Source organism: Sapajus apella, unplaced genomic scaffold, assembly GCF_009761245.1.
Source record: "Sapajus apella isolate SASKATOON/1434 unplaced genomic scaffold, GSC_monkey_1.0 scaffold24, whole genome shotgun sequence".
Taxonomy (NCBI): domain Eukaryota; kingdom Metazoa; phylum Chordata; class Mammalia; order Primates; family Cebidae; genus Sapajus; species Sapajus apella.
This window is the reverse complement of record NW_022436964.1, coordinates 2,666,819-2,682,273: the sequence shown is the minus strand read 5'-3', so window position 1 is coordinate 2,682,273 and position 15,455 is coordinate 2,666,819.

Below are 15,455 nucleotides of genomic sequence, written 5' to 3'. Positions count from 1 at the left end.
CCCGCAGCAAGGTTTTCAAATGCCAAAAACCTCATCCATCAGATAGGCTTACAGGGCAGGCAGGACACAAAGAAGCAATGCCATTTTCCTTTTCATATCAAAAGGCTTTCTATAGTGGGCCAGGCAAGTACCTACTGTGTAAATCTCAGGAAGGAATCTACCTTGTGTAATGGAGTGTCACAGGTCAAATTTCCTTGAAGCATACCCCACAACAAGGATTTAAATGCATGTGATGAATTGAGGCAGTGCTCCTAAGGAAAACTCCTGCAAAGTGGAGGTGAAGCAGGATGAAGAAGGGGCAGTGACTGAGCACGGATGTGGTCTCGCATCCACAAGGGCTCTGGGGCATAAATTGTACAACAGAGCCATATTTCCTTATGGCAAGGCTGACCTTGTGTGTGTACTCTCATGTCACTCAGCCATTGGTTCTGACCTTCTTTGGGATGGAGGATGATACTTAAGACCTTGTCAAATAAAATCCATTTTGATAGAGTAGAAGGCTATCTGTGAGTTGTTACAGCTGACATTCACAGCAGCCTACTGGAGGATGTTGAGTGGGCACCAAACAACGTCTAACATAGTCCACCCCTTGTACTGCTCAGATCTGCTTGTTTCCTTCATTCCGTTCTCTCCAGCCAGCATCCGGGCACAGCTGTTCCAAGATTCTGTGTTCACAATTCCTAGGGTAATTGACAGTAGGGGGATTTGTGGGTTAAACTACTGGACCTGGTGGTCCAAACAGGTCCTGATTAAACTACTAGGACCCAAGACCCAAAACCATAGTTGGACTCAACACCAATAATAGTTGATGTTATTATTTCCATTCCCTATCACCTATTCTAGGTTTTTCTCTCAGCTCAGACTTCAGCTATTCCAGTTCACTTTGTTTGGTGGGATGCTCCAGATGCTCATCACTGACAGGGTCTGAGACCTTTAAAGGCCATGGTTTCTGCACTTGACCATTTACAGTTAACAGTGAGTATAGTAGTACCAAGAGATGTCCTAGTAGACTATTTTAATGCCAAACATATTCTTCTCTGCCCCGTTATTTATCAGCATTTCTACTACTTATGCTAATCAGAGCCAATTCCCCTGCCTGTGTGCTAAATCTTTTCTGTGCCTTGTAGCACCATGTGCTCATAGTGAACAAGCAGCAGACTTCATTTTAAATTGATTTAGACTCCGTGTCCTCTGGTAGAAGTGTCTCCCCATCTGGGAACTGGCACCATCAGACTGACAGTCTATAAGTTCTAAGAATGAGAAACACAGATTCCCCCAAAAAAGGTCTCTGGAAATCATAAAGAGCAGGATGACTTCTACTTCTGCTCTTTGGTTCACAAACCTATATAATTTATCTACTTGGGAGCCCCCTCCATCTGTGCCTTGACATTCTGAGAGGCAGTGGAACTCAGATTCAGTGCTGGGGAAATTGGGAGCAGGAGTGTCTTAGGCTGGTCCATGAGATAAGGATCTGAATGTAAGAGGTTTATGTGGGTGGCGAATATAGGAAGCTCTCATAGCGGAGTGGGGAGATGAAACAGGGAAAAAGGAAGCCAGTACACAGGCATTAATGAACAAGTTCGTGCTGTGGGCAACTTTCAACCAATCCCAGTAAGGACCTAGGGATAAAGTGGGGGTATACCTTGGTGTTTCCAACCTGAGGGACCAGCAAACTGAAGTATTAAGTGTACAATTCCCACCCAAAATTGGTTGAGAGCTACTCTTTAGCACCTCCATTTGGCCCTGCATGAAGGTGAGAGAGAGAAAGCCCTCGGGCAGAGTTGTAGAAGTTGGCCGTAAGACACTGTTGGTATACCTGGGAATGGTGAATGGCAAGGGTATGTGGTGGGGGCACTTACAGCACCTACTATGTGTAGTTACTCTAAATACAATGAAATTGCTTCTATCCCGCTATGCAGCAGGAGCTTATAAGATATTTTGCTTGAGTTATTTAAGGAGAAAGAAAGTTATAGATCTTACATACTGAATTTTGTGGATGGACATTTATATACCTTACAATTGCATTCATAGTTCACTTCCCATTTTCATTTGGGAAAATCAATTCAGAATGTTGCTATGTACACCACCGGAGCCATGCAGAGAACAGTTGGTGTGGAGCCGAGGAGTCACAATACAGTTCCCATCGGACCCTGTTTTCTTTCTTGGTAAAAAGGCAAATACCTAATTCCAAGTTCAGTTTCTGTAAAAAGCATTAAAGTTCTAGGGTAAGAGCCATAAAATGACACCATAAAAGTTGACAGATCTCAGTTTACCGGTGAAGAAGGACAAATGGCACATATCAGAACAGTATTAGACAGGATCATGTAATTACATATATCTAATAAAATTAATTTAATGACCAATAATTTAAAATTTTAAAAACACCTGTGAGGATCAAATAAAATGGAATACATTCAAAGAGTGTTTCAAACTTTTAAGAAAATTATGAGTAAATGATTTCTGCAGCAACCATACAACAAAGCAACCCCAGACCTCATAAACACTCTGAACGGAGTCTGAAACTCTAAGCCAAACTAGACACAGAATATTCCATGTTTAAGGGGACATTAATAATTTTAGTTTGCTTATTGTAGAGGAATAAGCACAAAGAGCTCCAACAAAGACAGTGATATGGTATAATGGAATGAATATAATACTTAGAAGATCTGGATTTTTTATCCTATCTTCAGCACTTACATAGCTAGGATAAATTGAGGAGGTTTCTAAATCACTGAACCTATTTCTGGAAATAACAATGATGCCTTTCTATATACACGTATTAGTCCATTCTCACATTGCTATAAATACCCAAGCCTGGCGCGGTGGTTCATGTCTGTAATCCCAGCACTTTGGGAGTTCTAGGTGGGCGGATCACTTGAGGTCAGCAGTTTAAGATCAGCCTGGCCAGCACAGTGAGATCCCATCTCTACAAAAAAATATAAAAATTAGCTGAATGTGGTGATGGGTGCCTTTAGTCTCAGCTACTCGGGAGGCTGAAGCAGGAGAGTTGCTTGAGCCTGAGAGACAGAGGTTGCAGAGGTCGCACCATTGTACTCCAGACTGGGTGATAGAGCAAGACTCCATCTCAAAGGAAAAAAAGAGGTTTAATCGGCTTATGGGTCTGTAGGCTTTACAGGAAGCATAGCAGCATCTGCTCCTGGAGGGCCACAGGAGGCTTATAATCATGACAGAAGGTGAACAGGGAGGAGGCATGTCACATGGAAAAAGCAACAGCAAGAGAACAAGGGAAGAGGTGCTACACACTCTTAAAAGACCAGATCTCATGAGAACTCACTCACTATCATGAAGACGGTACCAAATAGGCTAAATCATTCATGAGAAATTCACCTCCATAATCTAATCACCTCCCACCAGGCCCCACCTCCAACATTGGGGATTACATTTCAGTATGAGATTTGGGCTGGGACAGATATCCAAACTGTATCAATGCATATTGCAATGTTATATAAACTGAGATAATATATGCAAAAGTACTTCATCAACCATGTATGTTCAACATGATTAAGGCCTCAGTTTATGTTTCAATGATAAAAGTACAGTGTGGGGATAATTCCCAGAAACAACAAATAAAATTTTATAACATGCAATTAGATAGCAAAGATGGGTTCTGAGTAGTAAAGGTAATTTTGTGTAGACTCTTAATAAAAGGAAGTTTGGTTTGAATCACTGAGATAGAGACTTCCAGTGCTTACAGCTATCCCTTCTCTTCTTCTCCCAGTCACGTAGGAAGATTACCTTTCCCTAATGTCTTGGGATTGAACAGAGCTTTGTGGCTAGTTATAGGCCAATAGGCTGTTAGCAGATATGACATCTAACACAACTAGGCTGCAGTTTGAAATACCAGTGCACAGCCTCCAGAATTCCTTCCCTGCTAAGGTGACTGAGAAGACCTCAGTTAAGATGGAGGGAAAAAAAAGATTCAGGCAACTTGGATAACTGAGTTTCTATATGGAAGAACATTGTCCCAGAGAGTCACTTGGACCCACAATAGATTTACATGATCAGACAAGAAACCTCTATGACACCCTCAGTTTATTTTGTTTTTGGATTTTGTTACTGTAGCATAACTCAACCTGTCCTGACTAGTATAGTCGTGGAGATTATCATCAGGATCTCCTATGCTCCTACATATGACACAGTTACAGAGTTCTGCAGACATTTAACTTTGGGCATCTAAATATCATAAATGCTGCTAATCAACACGCCTTTTGCTGTATTATTTCATTCAATCAATTCATTAACTCGTCTTTAGGCTACGTCTTCACAATGCTAGAAAAATTGGTTTGTTTAGTCAAGTCATTAAACAAGAGAAAAAGTTACTTTTCTTCACTCCCACGTGTGCTTCCACAGATGCAATCACAGCCACTACCAAATGTTTCCACTTTCCAAAATTTATTCTAAATTATTTATTAAATATGTATGTGGTAAAATGCACCTGGCTAAATTGCAGTGTGGTTTTCCAAGACAAGATGGCAATGACTTTGTCATTATTTATTTATGATCCCACGTTCTTCCAAAAGAATTTGGAACACAAACGATGAATTATTCTCCAATTTCCTTAACTGGTCTTATTCCACAGCAAACCACATTGCTATGAAACTATCACAAAAATATTGGAGTTAAGTACAATGCATTGGATCTGTCCTTTTATAAATATTATAAAATAATGAATTATATGTCAGTGGAATAAGTACCCAGAAAGATATCTCCACCATTATCACAAAATATCAATGACTTTGGGCAGATTATTTACATTCAATTAACATTTCTGTATCTTTATAATTGGAAATGTGTTGGTCACTTCAAACATGCTATATTGGGAAAAATAGGTAGCACTGGGAAAGGGGAATTTATTTAGGGAATAAGAAACTCCAAAAGGCATTAAGCTCACTAGAAAAAAGAAAATAGAGACTTGCAAAATAAAATAAAGAATATAAATTAAATTGCACTAGTGCATCAAAAATCTACATTTGATTTTTAACATATTACGTTTTTAAAGAACTGACTCAGCAAGAATAACCACCATGTGGAGAGAATTCACTTGGTCGGTTTCTGAAGGGGACACTTTCCTGTGTGGCTTTGGATCCCCTCTTATAAATAAAAAGCACTGTCACTAATTTTTGAGACACGGTTCTGTTGCTTGGAGTTTTGTTTTTGATCTTTGTTCACAGTAAAGACTAAAGGAGTTGTTGTCAAAAGGTGGTACCCATGCCAACAGCAGCAGCATCACCTGGGAACGTTTTAGAAACATAAACTCAGCCCTATCTAGCCTATTGAATCAGAAACTTGGGGTGGGGTGGGGCAAGGCACAAGGCCATCTGTTACAACAAGCCCTGCCTGCTGTCCTAACACATGCTAAAGTTTGAGAAATACTAGACAAAACTCTTGCCTTGGAAATCCACAAAAAAACAAAAAACAAACAAACAAAAAAACCCACTTTGATCCATTAAATGTAAACTTAACATTCAAGGATCAGTTATAAACAGAACACCTGTAAGACCTTTCCTAACATTGAAAATCTATATTTTCTGACTCTCTCAGATCGAGATATGACACCCTAAGTTTCAAAATGGAGCCAGTTTTTATATTCAAGTAATAAACCCTTGAAAATATGCAATTTATATTGAAAGTGCTGGCACAATCTTAACGATAGCATTGCAAATGGCGATACTATAATTAAGCTTCGATCTCCTTTGGAAAAAAGGGAGAGAGAACGTGAAGAAGGAGGTTACTGTTCAATGAACTGCTCTGTCATTTGCCGCGGTGATTCTTAATTGTGTCTCATTACAGCAAGATGATCATTACTCTACTTGTCTGTCTGATTTAGAGACCACTAAAAGTGTCTTGTAACACACAGCCGTCTCCCTTGCAACAGTCCTTTGGCTCTCACCCTCATTACTCAGAATCTGTCCAATTATTTGTCATTAAAGTAATAAAAAGGACTGCAGCAGAAAATGTGGGAGGTAACTGTTGGAGGTCTGCCCGGAGAGGAAAAAAAAATGCAAACTGTTTTCAAGGCACTGGGAAGGTGACATCGTTAATTAAGTGTTAGGGAATATGCAAATCAGTCCCACTCTCAAGAGACTGTAATAAAACTGAGAAAACATTATTATCAATGCAAGTAAAAGAAGGCCGCATTACCCCATCTGCAAGACTGTGTCATTTTCTGGTGGTGACTTCAGCAAGGAGGGGAGGGAGCTGGGAAAGAGATGAAGAAGGTGGAGTTTTTCAGGGCCATTGAGTGTGCTCAGGCTGTTAAGAGTTCAGAATTAAGGTGTCAACATGGAGGGCCAATGGATTACAACTTTTAATGAGGGATGTTTGTCTGATCTCAGGATTTGCACACCCAATTTCCTCTGCAAAATGACTTACAACTCATCAGCAGGCAGTGTTTTTGTAGGTTACAGGAAGGGGAGAGGAAGTAAGGCAGAGGCTGGCAGCTGGCGTAGTAGGCATCTTGGGTGTTGTTTTAAAGGCAGTAATGAAGCAAAGCACTTAGAGGGACGTGGACGCTTGTTTATTGATTACAAATATCCCGAGCACAGAGACCTCTAGGCCTTTGCTCAAGCTGAAACTTCTGCATGGAATGCCTTTCTCCAGCCCTTCTCCGTCTTGTTAACCTGACCAACTCATTTCTCATCTTTTGAAGTTTATAGTGTCAATTCCTCATTAAAACTATCACTGATTCCCACCCCAGATAAGTATACCAGAACAAAAAATCGCGTGCTTTCTATACAAACTCAGCTTCAAAGCAAGTTCTCTTGCTTTCTTTTTTTTTTTTTTTTAATTGTATTTGGGTCCTGGGGTACATGTGCACGTCTTGCATCCTGCAGGATTCTTGCATAGGTATATCTATGCCATGGTGAAAAAGGAATAGCTTTACACTGTTGGTGGGAGTGTAAATTAGTTCAACCATTGTGGAAGACAGTGTGGCGATTCCTCAAGGATCTAGAAATAGAAATTCCATTTGACCCAGCAATCCCATTACTGGGTGTATATCCAAAGTTCTCTTGCTTTCTTATTCCATCTAGGTTACAGGTATTTATACATAACCTTTCTACATAAAAATATTGAAGCCAGCTGGGCATGGTGGCTCACACCTGTAATCCCAGCACTTTGGGAGGCCAAAGTGGGTGGATCACCTGAGGTCAGAAGATTGAGACCAGCCTGCCCAACATGGCAAAACCCCGTCCCTACTAAATATACAAAAAATTAGCCAGGCATGGTGGCGCACGCCTGTAGTACCAGCAACTCGGGAGGCTGAGGCAGGAAAATCACTTGAACCTGGGAGGCAGGGGTTGCAGTGAGTTGAGATTGTGCCACTGCACTCCAGCCTGGACAACAAGAGTGAAACTCCACCTCAAACAAACAAACAAACAAAAACATACCGAGGCCATAACCAACCCTGAAGTTTCTCAGACAGATTTTTTTTTGATCACAAGAAAATTAGTCTTCCTCAGTAACCTGCAGAAAAAGTCATCTTGCATACTGCATCAGCTAACAATTGGTGCTAAACAAACCTCCCAAAAGTTAAATTCTTAAAATAATAGCAATTTATTATTACCCTCGAGTCTGTATGTTTCCTGGGCTTACTTATGAACTTTGATCACCTGGAGGTTGGCTTAAGAAACTCTGCTCTTGGGTAGACTGGGCTTGGGCACGTATTTGGGTGTCTACTGCCTCAAAGTTGGCCTGGGAAGGCCTTGGCTTTACATCTTGGCTTTCCTTCATGGGGTCTGAAGCTCTCCAGTAGGCTAGCATAGGCTTGTGCATGGGCTGGCGACAGGGTTCTCAGAGAGAACAGAAGCATGCAAATCCTCTTAAGACAACTTTTACAACCAGGATATGCTGAGAATTTCTCACACCGTTGAGTGTTGGTTGCTTTTTGTCTAACAGTTTCTTCCTCAATTCTTTACCCTCTTGTAATTTAATATAAGAAGCAAGAAGAAACCAGGCCACACTTTGCTTGGAAATCTCCTCAGCTAAGTATCCAAGTTTTATTGCGTAAAAGTTCTATATTCCACACAACTGTAGAACATAATTCAGCCATGTTTTCTGTTACTATGCAACAAGCATTGCTTTTCTTCCAGTTTCTAATAACACCTTTCTCATTTCCCTCTGAGACCTCACTAGCAGAGTCTTAACAACCAGATTTCAACTAATAGTCTATTCAGGACAATCTAGACATTTTCTATCATACATCTCAAAATTCTCCCAGTCTCTACCCATTATCCAATCCCAAAGTCACTTTTGCAGTTTTTGGTATTTCCTATAGTAGCACCCCACTTCCAGTACCAAAATCTGTATTAGTTTCCTGAGGCTGTTCTAACAAATCAGTACAAACTCCACGGTTTAAAACAATGGAAATTTATTCTCTCACTGTTCTGGAAGTTAGAAGTTCAAAATCTAGCAAGGCCATGCTCCCTATGTGGCTTTTTGGGAAGAATTCATTCTTTGTGTCTTCTAGCTTCTGTGGTTCCAGGCATTTCTTAGCTTGTAGTCATATCACTCCACTCTCTGCCTCCATGACCACAATGCCTCCTCTTCTGTAGCTTATAAGGACACTTGTCACTGGATTTAGGGCCTACCTAGATAATCCAAGATGAAATCTTCATCTCAAGATTTTAGCTTAATTACATTTTCAAAGACTTCTATCTTCACTTGGGAACTGAAACACAGATCAAGGGCCATATCACATTGGCCCAAAGAAATCTTCCTACCAGGAACTACTCTACGAGAGAAAATTAGTAAGAATAAGGCATCTTTTTGTGATGACAAGAACTTCAAGTTGAAACAAAGATCATAAGATACTATTACTTCTGTACCACATTTACTCGGTCCTCTTAACTATTAAAAATGAGGAGTTAAGAATCTGTTCTTGTTACTACACTATTCTATATTTATTTTCCAAAGCTCTCCAGGAAAAAGAGAGCTGCCCACTCCAAATGAGTGCAAAGCATGTTGAAAACACAAGGCACAGTGTAAATGACAGATAATTACCAGGTGCACATCGACATTCTGGCATTTTTTGGTTCTAAACTCTTGACATTTTTTTGTGCTACAGCCTATTGAATTGCATCACTCTGACGACCAAATAACGAATTACAGTCCATCTATGAAAGCATTGTGTGTTTAATGCTAACCTCCTGTATCTCCTAGCACCCTGACCATGACAACTTGTACAAGCACAAGGTGGGGCTGAATAAATACAATTTCCCATTTTTATAGCTCATAAATATGCTTTGTAGAATGATGCCTCCAAGAATAGTTTTACAATATTTTTTCAATGCAAAAAGAATTTATCTGCAGAGTGGCTTTGTCATGAATTTGTGTGGTAGAGATGAATATAGGTGCCAACAGAGAGCTACATTTACCCTTGTGGAGTAGAGATAGAACCTGTTGTTCAGCATCACATTAATGCAACATGATAGGACCTGAAATACTGCAGTGTTGTACTTACTGTCTTTTGTTATTAATAATAAGCTGTTACTTACTATTTACCAAAACCTGTGCCCTCTATTTATTTATTTATTTAATCCTCACCTTAACCCTTGCAAGGTAGCTCTTTCTATACCTGTTTTATAGGTGAGGAGTATAAGGCTAAAGAGGTCACCTAGCCTGTCCAATGTGACTCAGAAGATAAGTGCTGGAACTGGGGTTCGAATCCAGGTTTCCCAATCACATGTCCTTATATAGCACATTCTATAGTATTGGCTTCTGGAAAATAATGTTAGTTGTCCCAGTAAGCTTTCTTATGGATTGGTAAACTCCATGATCTTTGGGCCAAAGGAAGTAGTAGATCCCATCGGTCCTATCACTCCACACCCCACCTCCAGAGGAGTTCTGGCTTTTACCTTTCATATGAATTTCAGAAAGTAAACACCTGTGACTTAAATTTTACAGTCCAAAAGTACAGAAAATTATTCAGAGAAGTAGTGAATGTCTAAAACGTGCCAGCCCATTGGAGTTGTCTTTGCTTAGACTACTCAAACACACTTGCAAACCAGATTCTGTAGTATGTAATATACCAGAACAAGCAAATCCAACTCTTAAAGTATTAGCAAGTTGATGCTAATCTTACTAATTTTTACGGTGATGGAAAATTCACATCACACGTCAGATGGCAATAACACAAGAAATTATTAGACATCATTGTTTCCTCCTTATCATCCAATTTATGCCTAGCTTCTCTTTTCTCCTCGGTATTCTCTTCAAATCCCCTTTATCAGACTGGTTCTTCTCACAGTTTGAATACCCAACTCAGGAAAATAAGACTTCATTGGAAAGGGAAGCTGGCTAATAAATAACGATTTTGATTTAGTCTCTCTCATGTAAGTTAGTGACAGTCTCAAGGCATTTGAGAAGGCACATTCACATTTATTGAGTGTGTGCTATATGTTTAGGTGTTTTTGTATAAGTCAACAACTAAAAACTAAGACACAAGATCAATACTGTATGACTAGCCTCATTTTTACATGGGATGGAATTGAGTCTCAGAGAAGTCAATTTGTTCATGTTCACACAGTTAATCAGTTGAAAAACCAGACTAGGCTCCATCAACATACATTTTTGACGTAACACAAAGACCCCTGTAGAAAATCAAAATATTTACTAACTAAACTCATACTTGGTACAAATGAACTTAAAACCTGTGCAAGAGTATTACAATCAAGACCATCACTTAAGTAAGTAGGTGAGTACTTAAGGATAATAAGAAAAACTGCACTTGGGGCCGGGCGCGGTGACTCACGCCTGTAATCCCAGCACTTTGGAAGGCCGAGGCGGGTGGATCACGAGGTCAAGAGATCGAGACCATCCTGGTCAACATGGTGAAACCCCGTCTCTACTGAAAATACAAAAAATTAGCTGGGCATGGTGGTGCGTGCCTGTAATCCCAGCTACTCAGGAGGCTGAGGCAGGAGAATTGCCTGAACCCAGGAGGCGGAGGTTGCAGTGAGCCGAGATCGCGCCATTGCACTCTAGCCTGGGTAACAAGAGTGAAACTCCGTCTCAAAAAAAAAAAAAAAAAGAAAAACTGCACTTGGGCTGGGTACAGTGGTTCATGCCTATAATCCCAGCAACTTGGGAGGCTGAGATAGGCAGATCACCTGAAGTCAGGAGTTCTAGACCAGCCTGGTCAACATGGCAAAACCTTGTCTCTCCAGAAATACAAAAAAAAAAAAAAAAAAATTAGCCAGGTGTGGTGGCACACACCTGTAATCCCTGTTACTCGGGAGGCTGAGACATGAGAATCACTTGAACCTGGTAGGCAGAGGTTGCAGTGAGCCAAGACTGTGCCACTGCACTCCAGCCTGGGTGATGGAGCAAGACTCTGTCTCAATAACTAAATAATAAATACATAAACAAACAAAAAAAGAAAAACTGCAATTATAAGGGATAAGTTGTATAGTATTTGGTAAATGCAAACTCCTTTAAGAGAATATGAAGGCCAAAACTTCAAAGGGAAAGAATTAGAGCAAGTTTTAAATGTGCAAAACAAAGTAAAAAACATAGCCCTCATTTTGAACACTTTGAGTAACAGTGGTTATCTTTGGCCTTTCCCCATCATGGACAAAAGGGGTAAGTTCTGTTTCCCTTCCGAAGATACTGCTATGAAGAACGGCCTGAGACTGGGTAATTTATAAAGAAAAGAGCTTTAATTGACTCACAGTTCTGCTTGGCTGGGGAGGCCTCAGGAAACATTCAATCACGGCAGAAGGGGAAGCAGGCACATCTTACATGGTGACAAGTGAGAGAGAAAGAGTGCATGAAGAAGGAAGAGCTCCACACTCATCAAACAAGCAGATCTCATGAAAATTCACTCACTATCAAGAGAACAACATGGGGGAACCACCCCCATGATCCAATCCCCTCCCACCAAGTCCCTCCCTCTACACATGAGGATTATGGGGATTACAATTTGAGATGAGATTTGGGTGGGGACACAGAGCCAAACCATATCCCTCCTCCATCCTTGTTTCCTTTTCTTTATGGCTGTACAGCTAGGCAGTAGTTCTCAGACTCCCACGTGATTGGGAGGGGGAGGCAGTGATATGTGCCACTTCCAGGTCTGCCCATTGACATCTTCCATACCGTTCTCCACACATACATCTTCTCATGGAGGATTTAAAGGATAGAAAAGCTGTAAGATGGAGTGAACCTGTATCTCTGGATATCTTAGCTTGGGTTTCCTGAAAGTGTAGCCTCTGAAAGGGACTTCGGTACAGGTTCTTTAAACAGTGATTTCAACAAACAGAATGAGGAAGCAGAGATGATAACGTATGGATGAAGAAAGCTACTATAAGGGTGAGTTATTCAGGTTGCCGCTGTGATCAAGGAGAGTATAGTACCTGAAATCCCCTGAGAGGCATGCTGAATATCCCGGGAGGGTCTTCCTAAAGATGGAGGTCAGAGCATCTGTGCATCAGCTCTCATCAGCAAAGAGCTGCTTTCAAGGGTGTTAATCCTCTTGTCCTTCTAAGCTGCACAAGCACTAGGATTGCATGGACACCACCCATGCCTCCTTGGGGAACTATGGAGTCCAAGGTGACCCAGGGAGAGAAAGAGGAAGAGAAGCATTGTGTGGCAGAAGGTGAGATGCTGCCAGCAAGAATTGTTCACATCTGTCATAGTTGGAAATCAGAGGCCAAGTCCAAAGGATTTAAATTGGGGCTCACGATGTGTCTGCTGAGAAACAGTGTGAGCAGAGCTCTCCACCCACCCCCTACTCGTCAACCCAACCCACAGTGGACCATGACATGAGTGAAAAACAAGCTTTTATAGCAGCAAGTCGGAATTTTAGGGCTTTTGTTTTGTCTTGTTCTGTTGAAATGTCTAAGTTAGCCTGAATAATGTTAATGGAAGACTGGACAGCCCAGAGCCTATAAACTTTTTTGTTTTTGTCTTAACCATGACAGATGTTTATTCATCATTATTAGATATTAGATATTCAGAACCTTAGAGGTAAGCTTAATAAAGTAAAAATTATTTTTCTAAACTCATTGGCAAATTCTAAATACAATATAAATTTCAATTACATTGAAATTTTTATTTTTCAAATAACCAAGATTTTTAAAGAACAATAATATTCACAATACTGAAAGAAGGATGACAAAGTAGTTGTATACAACAAATGTTATGGGAAGGATAAACTGGTAAACTTTTCTATAAATTAATTTGGAAATACATGTCAAAAAATTCTAAAAAATTGGCCGGGCGCGGTGGCTCAAGCCTGTAATCCCAGCACTTTGGGAGGCTGAGGCGGGTGGATCACGAGGTCAACAGATCGAGACCATCCTGGTCAACATGGTGAAACCCCGTCTCTACTGAAAATACAAAAAATTAGCTGGGCATGGTGGTGCGTGCCTGTAATCCCAGCTACTCAGGAGGCTGAGGCAGGAGAATTGCCTGAACCCAGGAGGCGGAGGTTGTGGTGAACAGAGATCACGCCATTGTACTCCAGCCTGGGTAACATGAGTGAAACTCCGTCTCAAAAAAAAAAAAAATTCTAAAAAATCATGTTGATATTCTTAGATTCTGAAGGTACTTAGCTAATCTATTTAAGTCTTGCCTTACCCAGGAAAGTATTCAAAATTACTCCTTTGAGCCTTCCGGTAAGAATTTCCTAAGAAAATAGTCATAAATTCAGACAAAGATTAAGGCATAAGGAAATAATGCACCATTATTTATAATAGTATACAATTGGAAATGAACTAAATGTCCCACAATTGGAGATTCATTAAATTATAGCACATCCATATAACAGACTATTATGGGCTCATCATAATTCATGACTTCAAAAATACTTAATGTCCTTGGGAAGCGTTCATGCATAATGTTAAATGAAAAAAGATACAAATTTGCATATGCAATACAGTATGTAATGCAAAATATATATACATAAATTAACAATTGGAGAAAATGTATTAAAACATTAACACTATATCAACATTGTAACAATATACCTGCTAGCAATAGAATTAAGACTAATTTTAATTGTATTGCTTTGCTTTATTTTCTAAATTTGCTATTATTAGTATATATTTCCATTACTATTATAAAATTATTAAAATGCTTTAAATTGCATTTCCGAGGTATATTTTATATGTAATGGTAGGTCTACTTTGGATACAGGTTAGGTGTGTTGAAAGAGTTGCCCTGAGACAGCTGGAGCTTTTTGCTAGCAAAGTTTGCCACCGGTGGACAAGGTTGTTTAGGCCTGCTCTCCAGCCACAGTGATTCTCTGGCAGCTTTATGCATGCGTAGCACTACCTTGGTGCCCTCAGACAGCTGTTTGCTGTGCTTAGAAGGGAACAGGAGTGAGTGAGCAGGAAGCATGAGACAAAGGAGGAAGAAGAGCCAATATGTGAGCGCATCATCATTGTTACTGTCCTCAGCCACGACACTTATTACCTGGGTACCTCCTGAGAAGCCTGCAGGAGGTCTCCCAGATTTTTCTACCCAAAGGACAAGAGCGAAAAGCATTTAACCGTCACTCTCCATCTTCTTTTGGTTAAGGGTGACCCCAGGAGTGATAACTCCCTTGCATGTCTAAAGTGTACACCCACTGGAGCTGCTTCCTTTCCCTCTGAATCCTCTGAACTTATTACTGCTTACCATTTAGGATTCGCTTCATAGTTTGTTTATGAAGATTCCCCTGATCATTCTTCACTCCACTCTCTGACACTCTCTTAGGTACCCCTGTTCCAAGCACCCTTACTATAATGCCTTCCTGTAATAAAAATAGTATTGATTGCCCATCCTGTAAGTACTGGTCTCCTCAGTTTTCTCTCCGACTATCAGCACTACAAAGGAAGGAAATTGGTTTTTGGTGTTTGTTTCCATTTCTGTATTCATGACTGTATTCTGTATCTACATAGGAGCTGGCAATGATAGGCATTTAATAGGTAAATGCCAGTTGAATGAATGTAACAAGCAGTGATATTCTTTTAACTAAGCATAAATATTATGGCAGTGTCTCTTATATTGTCTTCAGATGGCTGACTGAGTCGTTGCTGACTTCCTGAGCCACATCTTTACAACCTCTACTCCTGTAAGACATCTCGTTGAAGCCTTAGATAAGCTGCAGAAAGCAGAACTATATGAAAATCTGTGTCATCTGTTATTTGTGTCCCAAGATGGACCAAATCCTAAAGAGCACTTAAGCAGTAGAGTATGTCATTATTATAAATTCATTCCAAATCTGCCCCTCTTCTTAGCTTTACAATTGTATACACACACACTCACACACATCTCCTTCTTTCTACCAGCCTAAATTTGTTATCTCAGTCAGTCCTGCTCTCTGACTTCATCAGTAATAATCCTTTTAGATCCCTAACTCTTCAATTCCGATTTTTAAAAGCTACTTTTTTCTTTTATTTTCTTTCTTTCTTTCTTTCTTTCTTTCTTTCTTTCTTTCTTTCTTTCTTTCTTTC